General features: G+C 40.3%; 2 protein-coding genes across 4 annotated transcripts in view; one reads left to right on the top strand and one right to left on the bottom strand.

Annotated features, from left to right (window-relative positions):
* Nucleotides 1-22,218, top strand: part of chrm2a (cholinergic receptor, muscarinic 2a) — a 50,721-nt gene that overhangs the window by 2,797 nt on the left and 25,706 nt on the right. Inside the window, exons 2-3 of one of the 2 annotated variants that reach the window (XM_077545518.1) lie at nt 15,172-15,294; nt 15,651-15,699. The exons of the other annotated variant lie outside the window; for it this stretch is intronic. The gene's annotated coding sequence lies outside the window, so the exon portion shown is untranslated. The remainder of the gene's footprint in view (nt 1-15,171; nt 15,295-15,650; nt 15,700-22,218) is intronic. 2 annotated transcript variants of the gene reach the window in all.
* The window catches only part of mtpn (myotrophin), a 111,824-nt gene that overhangs the window by 64,074 nt on the left and 25,532 nt on the right, over nt 1-22,218 (bottom strand). The gene's annotated exons all lie outside the window — the stretch shown is intronic.

The raw sequence follows: 22,218 nt of genomic DNA, 5'->3' as shown, positions 1-22,218 counted from the left end.
TTGTAGCGGTTTTTCAGTCGTCCTCACGTGACAAAAGGGCGCCTTGATAGCTTCTCTTCTGCACCGACAAATGGCCGCCGAGGCCCTTTTAGCTTCTTATCAAGATGCCGAATGATTGCGGCGCTCCACAATATGAAGTAGCACTAAAGCGGCCATTGATTGGTGAAGCGACGGAGGGACGGATGGAAAGCAGGAGGGGTGATTATCTCAGGCAAACAAATGGCATTTGGTAATTGCATTTATAACAAAACACACACACAAAACCCAGGAATCGATGCAGCATTTGTCAGCATATTCACAGAAAAAGGAATATAGTAAGTATGTGGCTAGATTGTGCTCATTTTTTTAAATGCTGGTTTTACATCCACAATTCATAGAAACCGAATGAAATATACTGTTGCTGCTGACTAGAGGGCGCTGTGGAGCCTTCAAGCTACAAAACAGTAAGCGAAGAAGTAAGTCTTTCGTCCACATTCTAATCGATTTCATGATTGGTAGTCTTGCCCACTAGTGGTGAGGGGCAAAATATTAGGGATACATACTAGCATGAAACTACACCATAGAACTGAACATTCAGTTTTTTTGGGATTACAGCTCTTGTATCGGATTTGATTAGAATATACAGGTGATTTTAATAATATGATATCTGACTGTAGGCTACATGGAAAACCAAACCATTAGCTGTTACCAGTGTCAAGTAATTTGCATATTATAACTTTTTTTTTTTAACCTAAGAAACAACCTTAGACTTAAACCGGGATCATCTGGAATTGTGTCACTCTCAGAAATGGAACACTTCCATAGCCACAGTGAGAGTAGCGATGTTATTAAAAGGAGCTGCAGCAGCAGTATGCGCAGGCGAACAGTGTGGAACTCTACAGGGAATTCCGTAGAAGTGGAAGCCGGTCCAAAAAAAAAAAAAAAAAGAAAAAAAAAGCCTCAGGTGTGCCTCAGCCTTGCCATGCATCCAGCAAACATGCCTCTTAATTATTCCCTGAGTTTCACTAAATGACATGAAATGTGTTACAAAAAAAATTCAAGAAGCCTTGAAGGAAAAGTCACAGGAAATCTACCATTTTGGTTCCAAGTAGCCATCTTATTAGTCATTTTCAATGGCCTCTCAAACAGACTTTTTTTTTTTTTTTTTAAATTCAGTCTTGTCAGTCAATTACACTTAGCTACATGAAATTTGGTCGGCAAAAAAAAAAAAAAAAAAAGGGAAAACTGCCATGTTGGTTCAAAGTATTTTTTCACTCAAAGACGGACCTCCTCTAGAGTTTTTGTCTGATTGTTCCCAAATTTTAACCACATACACAGATAGATGGGTGATACTAAATCATCAGGGTTTTGCATTTTTTGTCATAGCATGTGGGTATCGCGTGGAAGCAAAGTTCTATGACTAGACATAAAACAAGAAACTTATCAACATGACATTTGGTTAAACCTATCTATCGAAAGTAGACCAAGAAAAAAATCTTAGTGAGCCATGTCGGGCAGCTAAGACACAGGAAGTCTGCTGTTTTGGTTCTAAGTGGCCATCTTGTTTTTTTTTTTTTCTTTCTTCTCAGGAGAGCTCAGTATTGTTCATTCGATTTGACATCATCATTGCTCTCCTTTTTTTTTTAAAACAAACAAACAAATAAATTAAAAAAATGTAATAAATGTTTTTTTTTTTTAAATATATATACATATATATATATATATATATATATATATATATATATATATATATATATATACATATACACACATATATATATATATATATATTTTTTTTTTGTATGTGGGTGAGTATGTGTATGTGTGTGTGTGTGTGTGTGTGTGTGTGTGTGTGTGCGTGCGTGCGTGCGAGCGTGTGTGTATTCATGAGTTCACCTAAATCCCATTAAAAAAAATCCCATACTAATAATATAATATAAATAATAAATTGCCAAATGCAGAAACATCAATGTAAGTTATCACGATGTAGTGGCTCTCGCTAACAGACAGAATTAAGTAACCAGAATTAGGTTAAAAAATTCTATATACGTAGACCATGTTTCTATAAATTTTGAGATTTGGTTTTTATTTGAGGCAGATATTTTTTCCATTAAAATGTGATTTATGAGGAGGTTAGACCATTGGTCGATATTCAGAGTTTGTTTATTTTTCCAGTTAACAAGAATTGTTTTTTTTTAGCGATAGAAAGGGCTACAAGTGTAGATTGAAATTGTTTATGTGGTAAGTCAGTTGTTGTTAGGTCACCTAGCAAACACAAGTTTGGAGATAAAGGTATCCTACAGTCCAAAGGCCATCTTGTGGTTGATGTAAGCCATTCCCGGGCGTCCATCAAAAGCGGACTCCAAGATATTTTCTTGGATTACTAGACTGATGGGTGTCATGTGTTCAGATGTTGACTTAGTCTGTGAGTGATGGGACACCTTGAAGTCATTCAAAAAGCTCTACCTAATGCAGAAATGTACAGCTGCATGGACTGTATGTTTTTGTATACTGGCACTGAGTTTGCTTTGACACACATCCGTTGATGGTCATTTGTATTTTATGGAGCTTTTGCACGTGAAGAAGAGCTGTTGATGTCCTTTTTCTGTAGCATTGTAAAACTTTCCTTTTTACGTGCTCGGGCGCCTTGGATTTATCGACGGTGTCTACTTTTGTATCTATTACACGAACGCGGGACGGCGTCCAGATGATGGCCGTAAAATAAGAGATGTCCCGCCGCGATGGCGTTCCGGCAGCGTACTGATTTGAAGGTGCCTCCAGGGCCACAGGAAGCAGGCTCATGAGATTCCTGGATGAGATAAACAGCGGCGTGAGTGTCTCACTTTCTGTCCTTGGGGCGTTAGCGTCCACTGGATGACGAGCTGTGGTTGTCCTTCCAGGTGAATAAACTTTTTGAAGAAATGCAAGCATAAATGGGACAAGTGGACTAAAAAGCGGGTCATCCTGGCTGTTGTGGAATTTGTGACTTGACAGGAACAGGACTCTCGACACAGTCCAGAGACGGCGAAACACAAACAACCTGTTGGATGGATTCACAACGATGTGAAGCCCCTCTTTTATTGCCTACTACTCTCGTCTGCAGACACAAACAAACAGGCGGACTGATGAAACACATCCAACACACCTTCTTTTACGTTGACATCAGATGACAGCCATGATAATATCCCGCTGGTAAGCAGAGATTCCGACTTTTTTTTTTTTTTGCTCCGTGAATTCAAATCCGGCCTTCAAAGTGTAGTTTGAGAGCAACGGCAAACCCTGGAGAGCAGCGCAACCGCAGGAAGCCGCATTTCCAGCTGCTTTTAAACGCCGCGTCTCAACACATGCGTGTCAATTACACTCAACAAGCGCTTGCACATTGCGGCGTATTACGGGGGGGTGGAGCAGTGCGAGGGGTGTAAACGGGCGTTCGGTTCCCTGCCTGCGCCCCAGCAAGGTTAAGGAAGCGCTTGTAATAATAATACAATAAAGACTTGCCTCCAGAGAGAAAAGAGCTGATCGCTTGGGAATGAATAAAATGACCTACACCATGCTGTACATTTACATCAAAGACGTGGCAGTTGACGACGAGGGTGAAGGCAGAAGTCACACGACCGACAATTTGCAGAGAAGGTCAGGGCAACTTCAATTTACATTTCAAACCCTAACCTCGTTATGGTAAAGGTGACGCCAGGGAAGCTAATGCCAGCTCGTCATGTAAATAAGCCCGGTGGTGCTTTTTTTTTTTTTTTTTGCATAAATCGCCAGGTCTGCAATCATTGTGCCCGGTAGCGAAATCCAAAAGCCACACTACATATGAATGACACCAAAATCTGGTCACACTTCAAGGAATCTAAAGCCGATCCAATATGTAAATTGTCTCACGGTGCTTTTTTTCTTAACTTTTTAGAGAGGCAACCTCTGCTGATTTCTTCCAAACTGTCAAATTCCGAACCATGAACGCATAATGTGATCATTAGGGCTGTAACGATAACTGCAATATCGTGATATCGCGATATTAAAACTGCCACAATATTGTCGTCGTCACGATATTAAAAGCAGCACACGTGTTAAAAAGTCAGGTTGGTTTGCATTTGTGCAGTTCTAGCACCCTCTAGTGGCTAGTTTTTTTAGTGTCACTTAATTTTCATAAGGGATGTTTTGGCTCTTCTATGTTTAAAATCTACGCTAATTGTCAGATGAAGGGCAACGTAACTCAATGTGTGTGTGTCAACAAGTAAGTGCCTCAATACTAAGTGTAGGTTGTTTCTATGCATTGCTGTTATGTACAAAAGCACAATATTGTGCTTTTATTTTTTAGTATGGGCTCATATTTTTTACAATATTGAGACCTTTTTTTTTAATACTGCCAACCCCCCCAAAATATCGTGATAATTACCGTATCGTGAGCTTCATATCGTGATATTACTGTATCGTGAAGCTTGGATATCGTTACATTCCTAGTGATCATCGTCTCAAACTGATTTCAAATCCATCCATCCATTTTCTTTTACCGCTTGTCCTCAAAAGGGTCGCGGGGGTTGCTGGAGCCTATCCCAGCTTCGGGCAGTAGGCGGGGTACACCCTAAACTGGTTGCCAGTCAATTGCAGGGCACACAGAGACAAACAATCATACTCACAATCACACCTATGGACAATTTGGAGTGTCCAATCAACCTGCCATGCATGTTTTTTGGAATGTGGGAGGAAACCGGAGTACCCAGAGAAAACCCACGCAAGCACGGGGAGAACATGCAAACTCCACCCAGGAAGGCCGAAGCCCGGACTCGATCTCACGTCCTCAGCACTGGGAGGCGGACGTGCTAACCAGTCAGCCACCGTGCCGCTCTGATTTCAAATGATTAGCATAATTCAAAATCAAAGTCCGATCTGCATATATCTACAAAATTCTTGAAAATGTATCTAAATTGATGCAATTTTCATGTTTTCCCCATCAATACACTGTTTCACTGCCACAAAAGATAGAGTAACACTAGTTGGTGCAAAGTCAATAAACCATCTGCTAGTTCTGCCAAATAGCAGAATCCATAATCAATATGCAGCCAAGATAACGGGAATATTCACTTAAACCGAATCCAATCAATCAAAATCATTGACTTGGGTGAATTTCCCGATGTCCAAAATCCATATCTATATGTAAAATGCCCCACCACTACACAATTATGACGCACTATGAGGTGCATCTCGGCAGAGGCTCCCGCCCTGCCATGTCATGAATATATATTCCCATTTTCTCCTGTTCCATTTCCCAAACATGGCTATCGCACGCCTCAAAGTCATTGGCCAAGCAGGGAAATGAGAGCAAGCACATCTCCGTGCTGGTTTGCTCCTCTCTGCTGAGGTCTTGTCTAATATTTGGACCATTTCGCATACTGTAGATCTCAGCAGGTACACACTCAAAAGCCACATTCCCTTTCCCGTCTTCATTTCTCGGAGCGATTTCTCGGCATAATAACGCTCGCAAATCATCTGGCGGGCAGCGGAGCCCCCCCCTGTGAAATTGATGCGGCTTCACCTCAAAACAACGGCGACGGCTTATGAGGGGCTTCATGATGTCATAACTTTACTGGCTGACAGGGGCCGGAGAGAGGGTCAACCCCCACCCAGGAATGGCCAAGCGGGACGGCGGGAGTGCTATCAAACATCAGCATGCCACCGAGAGACACGGCGGATTTATGGAGGCGATCGGACATGCTTGGTCGCGCCAAAGATGACGGAGTTTTATCTGCCTAACGTTGAGTGATTTGAACATGGCCCTGCCTAGCTAGCATAGCATGGGGCGTGCTGGGAAAGACAGTCACACCGGAGGGGGACAAAGTGCTAGAACTGATTAATTGCATTTCCATTCCATTTTGATGGGGAAACATGATCTGAGAGTATTTTGTGAAATGAGAATCATCATGAAACAAATTAAACTTGTATCTCAAGGCACCAGTGGACGCTATGATGTGGACTGACACATCCGATCCGAGGTGGTCCTTAAGGGTAAAAAAAGGCTCAATTTGATGCTATGCCGCAAATGTACATCTCTTTCTTTGAGTTTATTCCAAAGATCTGACAACAGAGTTTGCATGGGAAACCTCATTAAGGCCAGACAGCTGGTGAGAAGAGTGAGTGATCTTGGCGGACGGAGAGCATCTTTGAGTTGGCGGGAAGCGGCCGACCATGACTGACAGGTGACGGGGGGGGGGGTCAAACGGAGGCTACGCGACAGAATCTCGGGATAAAAATGCGTTTAGGTGCTCCTTTTGGCTGTTGCCCGTCCCGGGCTGTCAGGTGGGAGTGACCGGGTCGGGGGAGGTCAAGATGCCTCGTCAATGCTGTGACAAGCAAACGGATGAGGAGGAAGTACTTCAGCGTTCGCCGATTCATTGTGAACACTGAATACTACTACTACCAGGGATGTGATTTGACCAAAGTGAAATTATCTGAAAATTTAGCCGGGGGTCTGGGGGTGTTTTTAAGTACTTTCAATGCACTCACATGACAAAGAAATAGACAAAACAACAGCATAAATTTTCAATGTATATTGAACTATCCCATATAAAATGGCAGTTTTAGTCAACTCAAAGTCAGTCACATTCAAAAACGTTGGACTGCCTTTGCTTTTAAAAACTATCACTGAGAATATCATCATATCTAACTAATGTGATTACTAAGTTAACACATAAATAATGTTGAAGAGTTCAAATTTCATGAACAAATAATTGTATCATGACCAAATGAAAAGTAACTCATATTAGAGCATACCACAAATGTCTTTGTTATAGCAGAAGATGTTATCTGTCGGAGTCATGTGCATACACAATCAACTACTAAAAAAATAAAAATAAAAATAAATAAATAAATCAGATTTTTTTTTTTTGGGGGGGGAGATAAAAAAAAAAGCGGAATTCCGCGAATTAGCAGAAAAATCACATCCCTGTACTACAAATTGGATACCACAATTTTTTTCATATATAATGTTCAAGTGAAATTACATTCAATTAATCATTAAAATTATAATAATTAACTAGCTATGAAGGGCCCTCGCAGCCGGGGCCACACTCGTGTTTGACCATCAAAATCAATCATTCGAATAATTTTACATGGTCTTTGGTCTTTTACCATAATTTTTATGCAATTTTTAACTCTTTGACTGCCAGACGTTTTCAGAAAAGGGATGCCGTGGGTGCCAGCCGATTTTAAGCATTTTGACTGATCTTTCAAGGTCCATAGAAAATTATGTGTTTGGACTATGGAAACACACATACTACCAAAAAAAGATTGGACTCTCATCTTTCATCAGAAAAAAAAAGTTTGTTTCTACCTTATTCCGTTTTTCAGTAATCCACAATAGAAAATGGTTAGTTTCACCTCTGTTTTGGAACAAACGTCTTTTAACGTCTTTGGCACTCCTCCATAGGATTTTACTAAACGTTATTTAACGTTTTTGGCAGTCAAAGAGTTAAGTTTCAAGACAATCCAGACCTTTGCTCGGGTCCTAATTACCTATAGTACCTTTTTACTTGAGGTCCCTCCTACTGCCAATGGTGAGCTGCCAAAAAGTTCACTTATTTCCCCCCCCCCAACTTATGCGTTTAAGTGGACATTAACATGGCTTTTCTGAGCCTTCATTACAGAGAAGAGTGGTCAGGCGGATCATTACGGTGATGGGGGGGGGGGGTGGGTGGGTTAGGTGGGATAAGCGAAATGATGAAGTGGGAGGCGAGCCGGATGAAAAATGCCAGTGAGGCCGGTGCACGAAAGGAGAAAAGAAGTGACCAAATAAATCAGCGGCTGGCAAATAATTGGACGAGTGGCTCTCTTGGGGAACGTCGTGGCGGCCCTGTGAAAAGTGACACCGTAATTTGCAATTAACTCCGGAGACGATGGACCAGGGAATCGGTTCCCATTGGATAAATCGCACGAATGTAATACCTGACAGAGCGGTGGCCATACTCATTATGGTCATTTACCTCAGGACGAGTGTCACCACTCGAGACGGTTCACTTTCGTATGTGGCGTCCCCTAGCAATCAAGGCGAAGGGACATATGCTAGGTTACGCGCTACACTGTTTTGCATCCTACAGAGCACTTGTGAATATCGACCTTCTACGGGAGTGTTTTTGAAATAAATGACCCGCACGACGCGAGTCCAATTCCAACAAGCAGAGCAATAATTTAAAGATAGCATCCCTCCGGACGAGTCGCTTTTTCAATGCAAAGAGGCTTTGATAGCACCTTGGCATCATTTCCCGTTCCAAATGAGCACACAAACACTTGATAGTCACCCTACAGAGCTTTGGACAAGCTAGCGCACAAAAGGTCAAGCTCTACGGCGAAGGTCATAATGAGGTCAAATATGCCAAACACAAAATTCTTCATCTTATCTATCATTTTTTAATCGATTTGTCTTTGAACTCGGTGATGAATCGCAGCTACCTAGCCACTTAATTCGATTTGTTTTTAATGAGGTTTCACAGAGATCGCCTAAAATTTCACACCTATCTTAACTCTTTGACTGGCAAAAACGTTAAATAACGTTTAGTAAAATCCTATGGAGGGGTGCCAAAGACGTTAAAAGACGTTTTTTTTCCAAAACAGAGGTGAATCTAACCATTTTCTATTGTTGATTACTGAAAAACGGAATTAGGTAGAAACAAACTTTTTTTTCTGATGAAAGATGAGAGTCCAATCTTCATCTATCATTTGGTAGTATGTGTGTTTCCATAGTCCAAACACATCATTTTCTGTGGACCTTGAAAGATCAGTCAAAATGCTTAAATCGGCTGGCACCCACGGCATCCCTTTTTCTGAAAACGTCTGGCAGTCAAAGAGATACAAATCACATCAAGTCATAGGTCAAATCAAAGGTCGCAATGAAGGTTTTCCAGTTTTGTCATTATTTTGGGAAATGTGCCCGAGTTGGATGACAAAAAGAACAAACTAACTAAACTAAAACTAAGCGTTTTTTAAATAACGAAAACTAATAAAAACTAAGAGAACCACCCTGAAAACCAATTTTAAAAAAACTAAACTATAATAACCCTGTTGATACCCGATTAATGATAAAAATAGAAAACCAGTGACGAAATGTGTATCTATGCTTCAGTTTTGACCCAAATGTGTTCAGGATTAGAAATGACCCGCATCTATTGAAACTTTTCTGCTCACGACAGTCTCGGTCTGAGTGAAACAGGTTGAACACCTTTGTGCCACAAATAAAGCACTAATTACGAGTCTCATTTCGAGCCAATAAAGGAGCTCTTAAAATTCCACTCGTGTCAAGTTTGTGATTGACAAAGTCTGACGGGAGCTTTGCTACCCTATGAAGCAATTAAGACGACTCGCTTGACCCCCAAGCTAGTTGATATCGGCACTTTCGCGTGAGTCTCATTTGGCAACGAGCCGCTGCCGCCGCCACCGAGCTGCTTGGTAATCCCGACCCATCCCGCCCCGCTAACAGCTTCCAATTATAGGTGACTGGGGGATGAGACCCCATCTGCTTGAGCCGCGTTGGCCCCCGCGATCGATGGCGCGGGAAAAGTGTGTAAAATTGCAGGAAAGCGAGACGACCTTGTCCTACCGCCTGACTGACAGTGTGCACTCGTTACTCTTCTGTTACACGGTTTCCTTACTAAATAAATGGGTTAAAGCTGCACTTGCTACATAATTATCAAAATGAACACATAACATGTAAATACGGAATTTTCATTTGTTTTCTTCATATAAAAATAAAAAAAGTTATAAACTTTTAAGAATGGATCAGTTTGACCTGATACTGTTATTTATTATTGCTGTTGTCAATATACACCATACAAACACATTTTTAAAGGCATTAAATGAAATTAAATATATTAACTAAGTATATGCAACACACCTTAGTACAATATTTTTTAGGCAAGGTGTAAGGAATTATGAACAGTTCAAAATAGCAGACCGTCTCAGTACAAAACCTCCAGGGTTTGTCTTGAAAGCAAAAAATACCAGGAAAAGCCTACCAGAGAAGCAGAACTTTCTTTGGGGTTGTTTTTTCTCAGATAGAACTGGGGGCCTTACACAAAGTGGAATTATGAACAGTTTGAAACAATAGTGAGTGATAATTTGCATTATTTGAAGGTTAATCACAGGCAATTTTAATCGATGGCAATGTAACCGTTTGATTTTGTAAAACGGCCACATAGCAAGAATAAGAGGGTGTGCACACTTGCGCAGGCACATTGTTTCAGCTGTTTATATCCCTTTTAAAAATATATATAGTATTGTACAGATCATAGGTCAAAATGGTGGAAAAAAAGTTTTTAAGTGATTTGTTGGTCTAACAGGGGTGTGTAGACTTTTTATATCTGTTGTACGTACATTCACCCACCCATCCAATATATTCTGAGCTACATTCTTCCAGAGAAACCGGTTAAGCGCTATTACATCATATTTTCCAAAGATAGGATATCTTGAAGTGGGATTAACTGGATTTGGGCTCCAAAAATTTACATTCGTATAAAGGTTACCCGCTAATAAAAAGTTAGCTTTGCGCATTTGCACTGCAATGACAAAAATGTCCGAATCCAGCTTTGGGGATTTATTGCATGGATGTAAATGTGTCACTTCTTCATCTTCTTCCTTTCCCGCCCACTCCAGTGCTAATTGGCGGGACATTTTTTCCCTGCAAGCTTTACAGCGGCTTGAGACGATGGAACGCTGTAATCCTGACATGGGATTAAGAGGGGATAATCAGACGTTAGTGTCAACATCTGCACGGAATGACGCGGAAATAATGACGCATGGGTTTGTTGTCCGGATTAACGGCACATCGCTTAATCAACTGCACTATATTCCCTAATAGTAAGATAGCCATGCTACAGTAATACCTCCGCCAAGGCCTTTAACATCTCACAAGGAGCATTAGATTATTTTGCTAACATCCACCAACTGCTTCCTCGCATGCAAGAACGGGAAAAGTGCATTTGCAGACTGTCCCTTTGGAACCTTTAAAAAATGGACGACTTCTCAGTGAGCACGATGAGCGGAACATGCTTTGGTGATTCTAGCACTCATGTCTGGAGATGAGATATTAAAGGGAGCAGATCAGTGGTGGTTATTCCCAACGGTCTATTCTGCTTGTTTCATAATGTTTCTTGGTTGGTCTACTTCCAATTTGTGGATGCAAGATTTTTTTTTTTTTGTCCAATCAGATTTCAGAGCGTATTGCCATGTCAATCTAATTTGTCCAGGGTTTACAGAATCAGATGGCTAATGTAATTTAAATTACATTAGCAAATGGATTTCACATTCAGTTACGCCCTATTTTTTTTAATACTGTACTATAGATGTTTTAGTTTCACATAACTTTCAGTTGCATTTTTACGTATGAGAAGTGCTACATAAATTAAGTTTGTTTTGATCTCAGGTATTTTGTATTTTATTTAATTGATCAAATGTTTTTGTCATGATAGCCGATAAATTGTGAGCTGCTCCAGACAATGCACAAATATATTGTATATTTGTAACATGATGTAGTAATAATGTATTAAGAGGTTGATTAAGTCCGTACTGAAGGCCCAGGTAGCAAATGCGCAGCCCGCCACTGGAGTACGATAGATTCCTCGCAATTATTCACCGTGGAGAATAATCACACACTTTGCAGGAGGTTTGTGACAATTAAACACAGCAAATTGAAGAAGTGAGTCACTGCTTAAAAAGAATCCCAACAACCAAGATGCTCAGAAAATTCACTTTTTTTTTTTGTTCATTCTAAAAAGGCTTAAAGACTGAACTCCACTAATCTGAAAGTGAGGCTTTAATACAACTCTGACAGGGTTTAAATGTAATTGGATTATGCCGATGGAATTACCTTGAGGGGGGGTGCTTCCCGCTCTTAAAATGCACTTCTGGCATTAGTGGATGAATGAATTAAATTAAATTAAATTAAATTAAATGTCAAAAATATATATATTTAGAGCAAAGTACAGCCCAAAGTAATTAAAGTAAATTGTATCTGCAACACAACTTTCAGGAAATGTTGAAATAAATATCAAAAACTGTAGGGCTAAGTAATAAATTAAAGTCTAATATATATTTTTTTTAAATAAAATATCATTAAATAAAATGCAGTACACACCTTTCAAATGGAGGTGTTATTTTTTTTTCCTTTTTATCAGCTCTCTCTCATATTTATTCACACTTGCATTCACACATTTCTCACTCAATGAAAGCAACAGCATTCTGCTAGCTTTTAAATAACGCCAACGTCACGTAACTCCTTCCGGCATCTCATCCATCATGGTACAAAATCATGACGACGCCATCTAAAATCGGCCCTCGAGCCATCCCGACGTGTGCCAAACTTCCCCAAAACAACAAACCTTTCCAAAGTTACTTCACGAACGCTGGATAAGCCGCGTTCCTCGTCACGCAATCAACGGTGGATTTGTTGGCAGCTTGGCGGAGTGTAATTATGTATACGTGTACCTCCAAGGTGCCTGATCGCAGCTGTTCCTCCGCAAAACTCAATTATCCACTGAAAACTAGTGCAACACACCCCCACCACCCCAAGGTTTTCTGCCGCTGGTTTGAGCTCCTCATGTAAAAAAAAGTCACATTTTAGTACTCTTCTATTGCAGGATTGTACAGACCAAATACACAAAGTGCGCTATACTTCTCTCACAATTGTACAGTACGATCACAAACACACAGTAGGTTGTGACCACCACCTATTGTACAGATGGGTGACAATCGCAACCACAACTTCCATTATTGTTTTCATATCAAGCAACCAACCTATTTATTAAACAACCAATACACTAAACATCACTGCCAACGTATTTTAGGTTCCGATATCGGCCGCATCAGCAACGAGAGGTAGTGTCTTCCAAGACAAACTCGTCAATAACTACTGTAACCGTCTGCCAAGACGAAAAGAGCCATAGAGAGAATACACTAAAGAACCAAACAAACAACTACACGAGCCAAACAAACAATGAAAAGCCATAAAAAACCATCCAACCAACCAACGAAACAATCAACCCACCCAACACCAAGTTAACAACCAACCTAAAAGCCAATTAACTCAACTAAAAAAAAAAAAAGCCAATCAACCGAACCTACTTGATCGACCAACCAAAACAGCCAACTAAACAACCAATAAATTAATCAAACAACCAAAAAACAAGCAATGAAACAATAAACCAATTAATTAGTGTAACAGCTAAACAACCAACCAAATAAATAACCACCAAACTAATTCACTTAATTTTTTTTTAAAATAGATTTAACAACCAACTGACAAAACAATCAACTAAACACAAATTATGCAACCAAAAGCCATTTGACTATACAATTGATCAAAAATAAACAACCAGTAAAACTAAAACTAACCAACCAATTAACTTAACAAATAATCAACGAAAACAATCAACCAACCAAACAAGTAAAAAAAACAACTAGCCAACCATTAAGCTAGCTAACAATCAACAATAAAAACAGTTAACAACCAGCCAATTAAACAACAACGTAGCAGTGCTAGATAATTTCGTCGAACATTCCGATTCTAATTTCGCACTCCACTGTTGTGCAGCTTTTTCTACTAAATGCTCATCAGAACGTGTTGCCAACAAGCGTCCCTTTGACAAGAATTTTTGGACTCGTGACTGTGAGCTGGCAGCGTTCCGTTCTTCCGGCAGCAGATGTGATATCAGCCAACACTGATGAGGCTGGCAGATTTACTGTAAGACAAGGCTGCCCCTTTTCCCCCTTGCTCCTTTTGTCAGCCTCCCCCCTAAGGGGTGAGAAGTAATCCTGGGAGATGGAGGTGATGGAGTGCAGACAACCAACAGTGGCACGGGTCAGCCTGCGCACATTTTTTACAACGCCGACAGACGTTATTACCAGGCCTCGTGCGCTTTATCTCGCAGCCTTCCGATGAGATCCTTAAAGCTCGGATCCTCAATCTGACGTTCTCCGGCGTTTTAAGAATTAGTGGCAACGATTAGAGAACATCATAAATGGATTAGAGATGCAGAGGAAATGATCATTAGGCACATTTTCACCATAAATCTCCTGGAATGACAGCCATTTGTTTTGTTTTTTTTCCACTGCAGCTGTTTCTTTTCAAAACAAAGCGACACCATTCCGGCTATGTGATGAGTCAAAACAACGGAAAAGGCCATTATCGGCGAGGTCCATCTCCTCAGTAGACAAACACACAACAAATCCCATATCATCCCAACTTGTTATTGTCTTAACCATATAATGCAGCTTGGAAATCGCTACAATAAAACATATCGGGCATTATGCCCCTAATGGCACTTTTATGCAACAATATCGGGACCAAAAAGTTTCCAAGTAAGCAGGAAATGAAGACACGAGTAGTTGCGATAAAATGTGTCAATTGCTAATATCTCCTTCAAAAGCAGTATAAGCACGAAATATTCCCCAAAACTATTGTAGCGTTAGCTAAGAGAGGGTTATGCAATTGATAAAACATTCCACAACCCTTAAAAGTTGTGTCTGTTGGATTATCTGAAGTCTAAGATATAAACAAATCCATGTTGAAAAAATATATACTAGCGAATACCACTTAAAGAAAAATAAATGTGTAAAAATGAATTCTCATCTGGAAAAAGTAAGAACAAGCTCAAAAACTTTTGATTAAATCTGCACAAAATGTGTGTAAGGACGAAGTAGTTCTCAAAAAACTTTGTAGGATTACTCAAAAGTATTAACTATAATCAATGCCGATATTAGAAACCTGCAGACTATACTATTAACTTAAAAAGGGGCCATTCCTGGATAAACCAAGAGAAAAAGAAAGTTCTAAAACCTTGGTAAGCAACAAGCTTCTCGCAAAAGTTGCAAATGTTCGTCCAATTAGTCTTGGCAATGAGAAAGCTTTGGTTGTAAGGACAAGTTTGTTCTCAAAATGTTCATAAGAAACACCAGTTCATACTGTGATCTCCTTGAAAATGCGACTGTTCTTTCTCGAAAACCTAAGACCAAGTTCGTACTGAAAAAGTTTATAGTATTGATTTATTAATTATTAATTGTTGCAAAAACAATTCCAAGTTAGGAAAAGGGACCACCCAATCCCCCCAAAAAGTGCAGAAAAATGGATCTTAATTCCATTTAAGAATTCAAAGACGGTCTTCATCAGTCTTTGACGCTAATGCTAACGTTATGACTTTCCCCGTGCAGCAGCCATGGCTAATCATCACGAAGCTGGAGGAAGGCCCGCCCCCTGCTTCCCTACTGCCCCAATTAGCGTCAAGTCATGCTTGAACACATCCTCCAAGATGCAGAAGCAGCCCTGCTGGACCTGTAAGTACCAGCACAATAAAATCCATCTCAACAGGATAGAAGACACGACTCAGTCTGAAGTGACAATTCGAAAATTGCATTTCTTTAGGCCTCGTTGAATCTACTTTAATGTACGGACACGGAACGTTTACATAATGCAGCGCTTCACTCAGCCTAGCAGGTAGCATCCATTAGCACAAATGAATTTTCAACACATACTTTCTTATTAAGCAGAACGCCAACAACAGTAGCTAGTCCTTCTTTACGTAGTCAGTTTTTTTCTGTCTGTATTATCATTACAGCACGCACATCTGGCTTGTAAAGACCTTGAAGCTCTCGACGAGAGTTAAACATTTTTCTTTTCTTTCTTTTTATAGAGCCGCGGGAGTGAGAGGTTAATCGCTGTGCGGAAAGAGATCGTCTCAGGTAAAGAATGCAGAGTGGTGGCTTTACTTACCCGCAAACACATTCTTGAGATGAAGTAAAATCGGGCAAAGGCAGTGAACACTCGCTCAAAATGCAATAATTTCATGGTAAAATGTGATGCAAAACGATGTGATCGCTCCAGAAAAATAATCGGACCAGCCATGAGGAAAATATCGGAAATATATATATATATATATATATATTTTTTTTTAATATTAACTCATTCACTCCCAGCCATTTTCACTGAAGCAACCCCCTTCGCACCCGCCTGTTTTACTGTATTTTGACTGATTTTGCAAGAACCACAGAATATTGTGTTCTATTGCTATAAAAACATGGAACCTACCAAAAGAAAGGTTAGAGTCTCTTTCATCAGGAAAAAAGTATATTTCTATATGTTTCTGTTTTTCAGCAATTAGTATTAGAATATAGCTAGATTTCATCATTGTTCACAAATCTGCGGGGGGAAAAGCTTTTTTGCAACATGGCCCTGGTTGATCTCTTATACTCTGCTGCCACCCGCTGGCCGATTTTGTAATAACTACCATTGCTTTAAGCAACCTCTTCAGGTCGGAGGCTGCATCAAAGCCTTTTGTATGCTCTAGTATAAAAACATTTAAAAAACTTATAATACGTTTTTGGGACCATGGCAATATTTAAAATCGAACGTTTTGGGGAGCAAAAAATGTACACCCATACAGAATATCCAACACTATATACTGTACTTCCCTAATAATCATTCATACACAAATCAGATGCCTCACAGCAAATGCCCAAATATGGTCATGCACACATTGCTGAGCATCCTTGCCCCCGTCATTCATTGTTTGGTTTTAAAACCATTTAAAAAGTCATTGAACGCATCAATTTGACACCACGCGTGAACTGACATAATGGTGGCCGCGAGAGGATTGGATGCTGCATCCAATCTGCTCGCACTCGGGGACCACTTGTCACCCTGTTATCAGCCACCGTGGCACACACTTGTGGCCCGTTGTTTGATGCCCCGACACCGGCGTTGAGGGCTCTCAGTTGTCATTACAGCGAGGCAAAGTGGCGGTGGTGGTTGGGGGGATGGATTGGGGTTGGGTATACCGGGGAGCGACTGATCCGTACGCAACGCGGCGCCACACGGCATCCATTAGCGGCGAGACGCGGCGCGAGCATGCGACTAAAAGTGTCAAATATGCATGAGTGAGCGACATCCTCCAGGCAATTAATGCAATCGTTAAGATGCGCACCTCCTCCCTGCAGGCATGCAGATATGCGCTTGTTGAATTTTTTAGAGCACGCTCGTTAAAGAAGACACTGGCCACAGGCTTGCTTGTATAATTGAACAATTGTATTGTTTGTCATCACGAAAAAGCTCAAAATTGGATCGTTTATCCGATGATCATATATTTGTCTCGAGGCATGATGACTCAGAATGTTCCTCTTCCCCTCAGGTTATTTTGCACGCCTTGTTCCGAGTGGCATTGAACAATTGCTTGTGGTCATGGGACCATATCAGATATATCAGCATATCAGATATTAGATCATCATTGTATTTGTCTTGAGACTTGATACATCAGCATGTGGCTCTTTGGTAATGGTCATGTGAAATTTGACGTGAATATGAAAATAAAATCTGAGATCATGAGATCTTTAGGCGCGCTGAAGCAGAAATAAAAATAAATATATATGGTTGATTATTCAATAGAATTTTCAGTAGGATAACCAAATACAGGGATGTGATTTGACCAAAGTGAAATTATCTGAAAATTTAGCCGGGGGTCTGGGGGCCGCTGGCACCCAGCTAGGTCCAGGGTCTCATGGGTTTTCCGTGTTTTTAAGTACTTTCAATGCACTCACATGACAAAGAAATAGACAAAACAACAGCATAAATTTTCAATGTATATTGAACTATCCCATATAAAATGGCAGTTTTAGTCAACTCAAAATCAGTCACATTCAAAAACATTGGACTGCCTTTGCTTTTAAAAACTATCACTGAGAATATCATCATATCTAACTAATGTGATTACTAAGTTAACACATAAATAATGTTGAAGAGTTCAAATTTCATGAACAAATAATTGTATCATGACCAAATGAAAAGTAACTCATATTAGAGCATACCACAAATGTCTTTGTTATAGCAGAAGATGTTATCTGTCGGAGTCATGTGCATACACAATCAACTACTAAAAAAAAAAAAAATAGGAATTTTTTTTTTTGGGGGGGGGGGAGATAAAAAAAGCGGAATTCCGCGAATTAGCGGAAAAATCACATCCCTGCAAATACCAAAATATGATAGCTGCATCCAAAGTCTTTGGCTTAATATTTTTATACCTGTTGCTTTGGCATTTAAAAAACAAACATCTATCTGTGTACACTGAGTGTTTGATGCCACCTGGCTTTGTGTTTCGGAGCCCCACCGGTCACCGGGTTATCGATCGCGGCGTGTGGAAAAGAAGTGGAACGCACAGTGGGGGAAGCACTATTGATTGCGCTTTAAGTGACAAGATGGAGAAGGTCCACTCTGACATGTCATCCCTATCGCCGCCAACAGACAAAGTGTGCGCCCGCGGTGCGCACCCGATTGATTTGTGCCCGCGGCCATCAATCGCGGCCGGACGGAATAAGTCGGCTAGTTTTCAGCGCCACGCGCGGGAACGACGAGCGCTCGTCCTCAAAGTGGCGGCGGCGCGTACGCCGTCGCCACCACTTTGCCTGCTCACATGACTATACATCAGACGGAATTGCCTGCTGTCAACGTCAGGCCGTCGTGAGGTTGAAACAAATCTCAGCGTACTAATGGTCCCCGTCGCACAGTTGGCGTCTGATGCCGTATGTTTACATGGCAGCACTTTGATCCCATGTTTATTTACACGATAGCGTTTTGAACAGATGTTTACATGACAGCCATTGGATCTATTGTTAGTTCACGTAATTGCATTTTTAGTTTCGATGACTGCTTTTATCTTGTCGTTGGTGTGGCAGCTTTCCAACCTGTTGTTTGTTTACATGACTGATGTCATTTGTTTATGGGACAGCTTTTTAATCCGATGTTTATGTGATAGCATATGAATCTATTGTTTACGTTATATCGTTTTGAACTGATGTTTGTTTACCTGAAAGCATAGTTATTTGTGACAGGATTTTGCCCCAATGTCTGCTTACGCAATAGAATTTTGTTCTGTTGTCTTTTGACAGGATTTCAATCTGCAGTTTATTTGTTTGACAGGTCTGATCCCGATGACAGGTCAGCATCTTGATCAGAAGTGGTTTGTTTATGCGGTGTTTTCGATTTGATGTCGTTTGTTTGCATGGCGTCATTATGAAGGGATGTCATTTGTTTATATGACAGTATTTTTTGAACCAATATTTTCAAGCAATGTGATTTTAGCTGTTTGTTTACATGCTGTTTTTGAACCGACTTTGCTTTGAAACTAACTTTTCACTTGTCATGTGAAAAGGACTCCAGTCCTTCCTGTCGCCAGCAAGACAGGAAGCTTACACACACTTTGGGAGCAGTCGGCGACACTGCCCTTGAGTGCGAGACAAGAACAAAAAGTGTTTGACCGCTAATGAAAGCGACTTTCAAGCGGCCGACTGGCTCTGATTGATATTTTTTTGCGAATCCATCAAAAATAATCTGGCAGGAAATTGCACAGGCGGGCGCTAATCAAGATACACTCACAGAGAGTCCTGCGCGCCTCGAGAAGGAAAATGTAAAGATAAAGAGAAAATGAAAAGTGTGTGTGTTTTTGTGTGTTTGACACAGACAACTTGAATAAGCGGGCAACAAGATACAGTAATTGTATTGTTATAAATCGATAGCCTGTGTCCAATGTGGTGTTCTTATTCCTGTTTTCTTGCAAGTGCCGCACAACCAGATACCTATGAAGCTATTATACGTGTTCTCAATGTGCCCTCTTGCAAATTTAGTAGCAAATTGCATGCGAAAAACAAAAGCATCGCTTTAAAATGCTACTATTATTAGTATTTGGAGTTTATCTTCTTATTACCATTAAAAATATAAACCTAGTCTTGTAATTTTGCTTCTAATTACAAGCAATTTTTAAACAAAACCAATTGAATTCTTATGAGATTGATACTCTATGTCCTAATTGTTCCCTAAAATGTTGCTTCAAAACAAACAGCAGGTGGCAAATACGCATCAAAATTTGGAGGTTTACTACTAATTAGTTTTTTCTTGGTGTCTGCGTTATGTTTTTAATCAAATTAAATTCTCATGTATTGGTAAAATTCAAGCTGCAACTGTGTAGTCGGTCCTTGAATTTACATTTTTGTAAAAATCCTACTAAAATCTACGGAAGAGGATTAGGGCCAGTGAAGAGAAAAAAAGGATGGCAAGATTCTGACTTTAATCACAGAATAAAGTGAGAATTCTGACTTTATTCTCAGAATTCTGACTTTCTGACTTCCCCCCCACAATTCATAGCTCTATGTCACAAAATCAGAATTCTGAGATTAAAGTGAGAATTCTCATTTAAAAATCAGAATTTTGAGAATGAAGTGAGAATGCTGCCAATCCTTTTTATCCCCCTCTTCACAGGCCCTAATACTCTTCCGTGAAAATCTTATATTTTGCAAATGTGTAGGTTGTATGTTTGTTGTTTCACCTTCATTCATCCCATCTTCTATTCAACATGTGCTAATTAGCCAATTTTTGTACAAAATCCTACTAAAACCTCATGGGAACAATACGGCAAGATTGTAACAGCTTTGTATTTGCTGGTACCTCGGAACAAAATTCTGGATAACATGCATCAAAATGTATGTTTTCTACTAAATCAAGTTTTCTAGTGATTAGTCATTTTTTTATGTACAAAATCCTACAAAATTCCCATCTTAATAGTATGGCAAGATTCTTTGTAGCTGACTGTTTGTTACCGTCATTTCTCTCATCTCCAAATGAATCAGTGCATCACAATTTACTGTATATGTCTGCAATTAATTCAAGTCCATTTTGTACAAAATGCTACCAAATTCTCATGGTAACAATATGGCAACATTCAAACAGCAACTTTATATTTGTGCCTTATGTCACCTCCTAATCAAATTGCAGGAGACTCGTATAAGAACATTTGCACGTTCGCATCTGGTTCGTCTATTTCTGAACAAAATTCTACTAAACACTGATTATCCATGACTGCTTGTAATTGCATCTTTGTAGCTGTACTGTTCTATTTGTTGCATTCACTGGTCTCCTAAGCAGGCAACACAGGAGGCAGAATTATGTGCATACATGCATGTTGAACACAGCGCCTATGAAATTCTCTGACATGCTAATATATTTTAATCATTGGCGTATCTCTGGGATTCACTCGGGCGGATTAGCGCTCCCACATAGCAGCAGCACCTGTGACCGGTCATGCCGTTAATTAGCCGCTAAATGTCAACAATATGAAGCACGGTGAAGCCCGCCCAATCCAATGTCCATCTTGGACCACACGTCAGATAATTAGAGAACCACACTCTTAACCTCCGCCCTCGGCATCACAACAGGTGGCGCTGTCCCGGCAACCGTCAATTACGGCCACGTCCTTGTGGGCTACCGGAGAAATAATGAGCTCAAGTAAACTGTAATTATTGGAAGCAGGCCATTGATTAGGTGTGTGTGTTACGAGTGTCCGCACTTCCGAATATCTCTTTGAAAGCAACATGTGATGCATCAGGCCTTTGTCTCACTCACTCACTCACTCTGTATTATTCATAGAGGCCACTAAATCCACTTGTGTGTCGACCAGGAGATGGATGGTGTCCCTTCAACATTTATTCACACTCCAGCGTTCGTTTAGTGCGTGATGATAAATCTATTTATGGCGGCGGTATCACGAACATGAATTATGTATGTCGTATAGATTGGACCGGCGTATGCAGACGCGGAGAAAGACATGAAGCCCCGGAGCGCGTTATTGGGACTCGCTGATTAATGCAATTTAGCTGTGTTAAAGTTCAGATTGTTCTTGCTCGACGGTATTGATATTTGACATGCCCGTGCTGCAAAACAACCATGAAACGTGTGTAGCTTTTATCCCGGAGCAATGTTAAGTTCCAACGGAGGCCTGCCAACTGTCTGGCCGTTTGCCTGTTAGGCAAATCAGGATGTTGGGCTTTTTAGACTGTTTGTAAGCCATATAAAACAAAAAAGGCCACACTAAATGAAAAACGTAATTTTTTTTGGTTACATTTTATTTGATTTACATAATTTTAATAGATAGATAGATAGATAGATACCAAAAATCGGAAAAAACTATTATTTGAACGAAAAAAAAAAAAAACAGCTGTTGCTGTAGATCCATTTAATTTGTAATTGTCCATTGGTACAAAAACAGCAATTATCTGCCAGCGTAAAATGAGCCTGAAACTTCCTGAATCCCAACAAAGAGGCTAGCGTGTATCGCTAATGTAATTGCACTGCGGGGTTACAAGAAGGAACATTAGCGGCGCTATAGAGTGAATTACGGGTGCATTGTGCCGTTCTGCGGTGGGATAAAGGGTGGCGGCGAA

This window comes from Vanacampus margaritifer, chromosome 15, assembly GCF_051991255.1.
Source record: "Vanacampus margaritifer isolate UIUO_Vmar chromosome 15, RoL_Vmar_1.0, whole genome shotgun sequence".
Lineage (NCBI taxonomy): Eukaryota > Metazoa > Chordata > Actinopteri > Syngnathiformes > Syngnathidae > Vanacampus > Vanacampus margaritifer.
The sequence above is the reverse complement of the archived record's forward strand: the minus strand, read 5'-3'. Positions and strand labels throughout refer to the sequence as shown.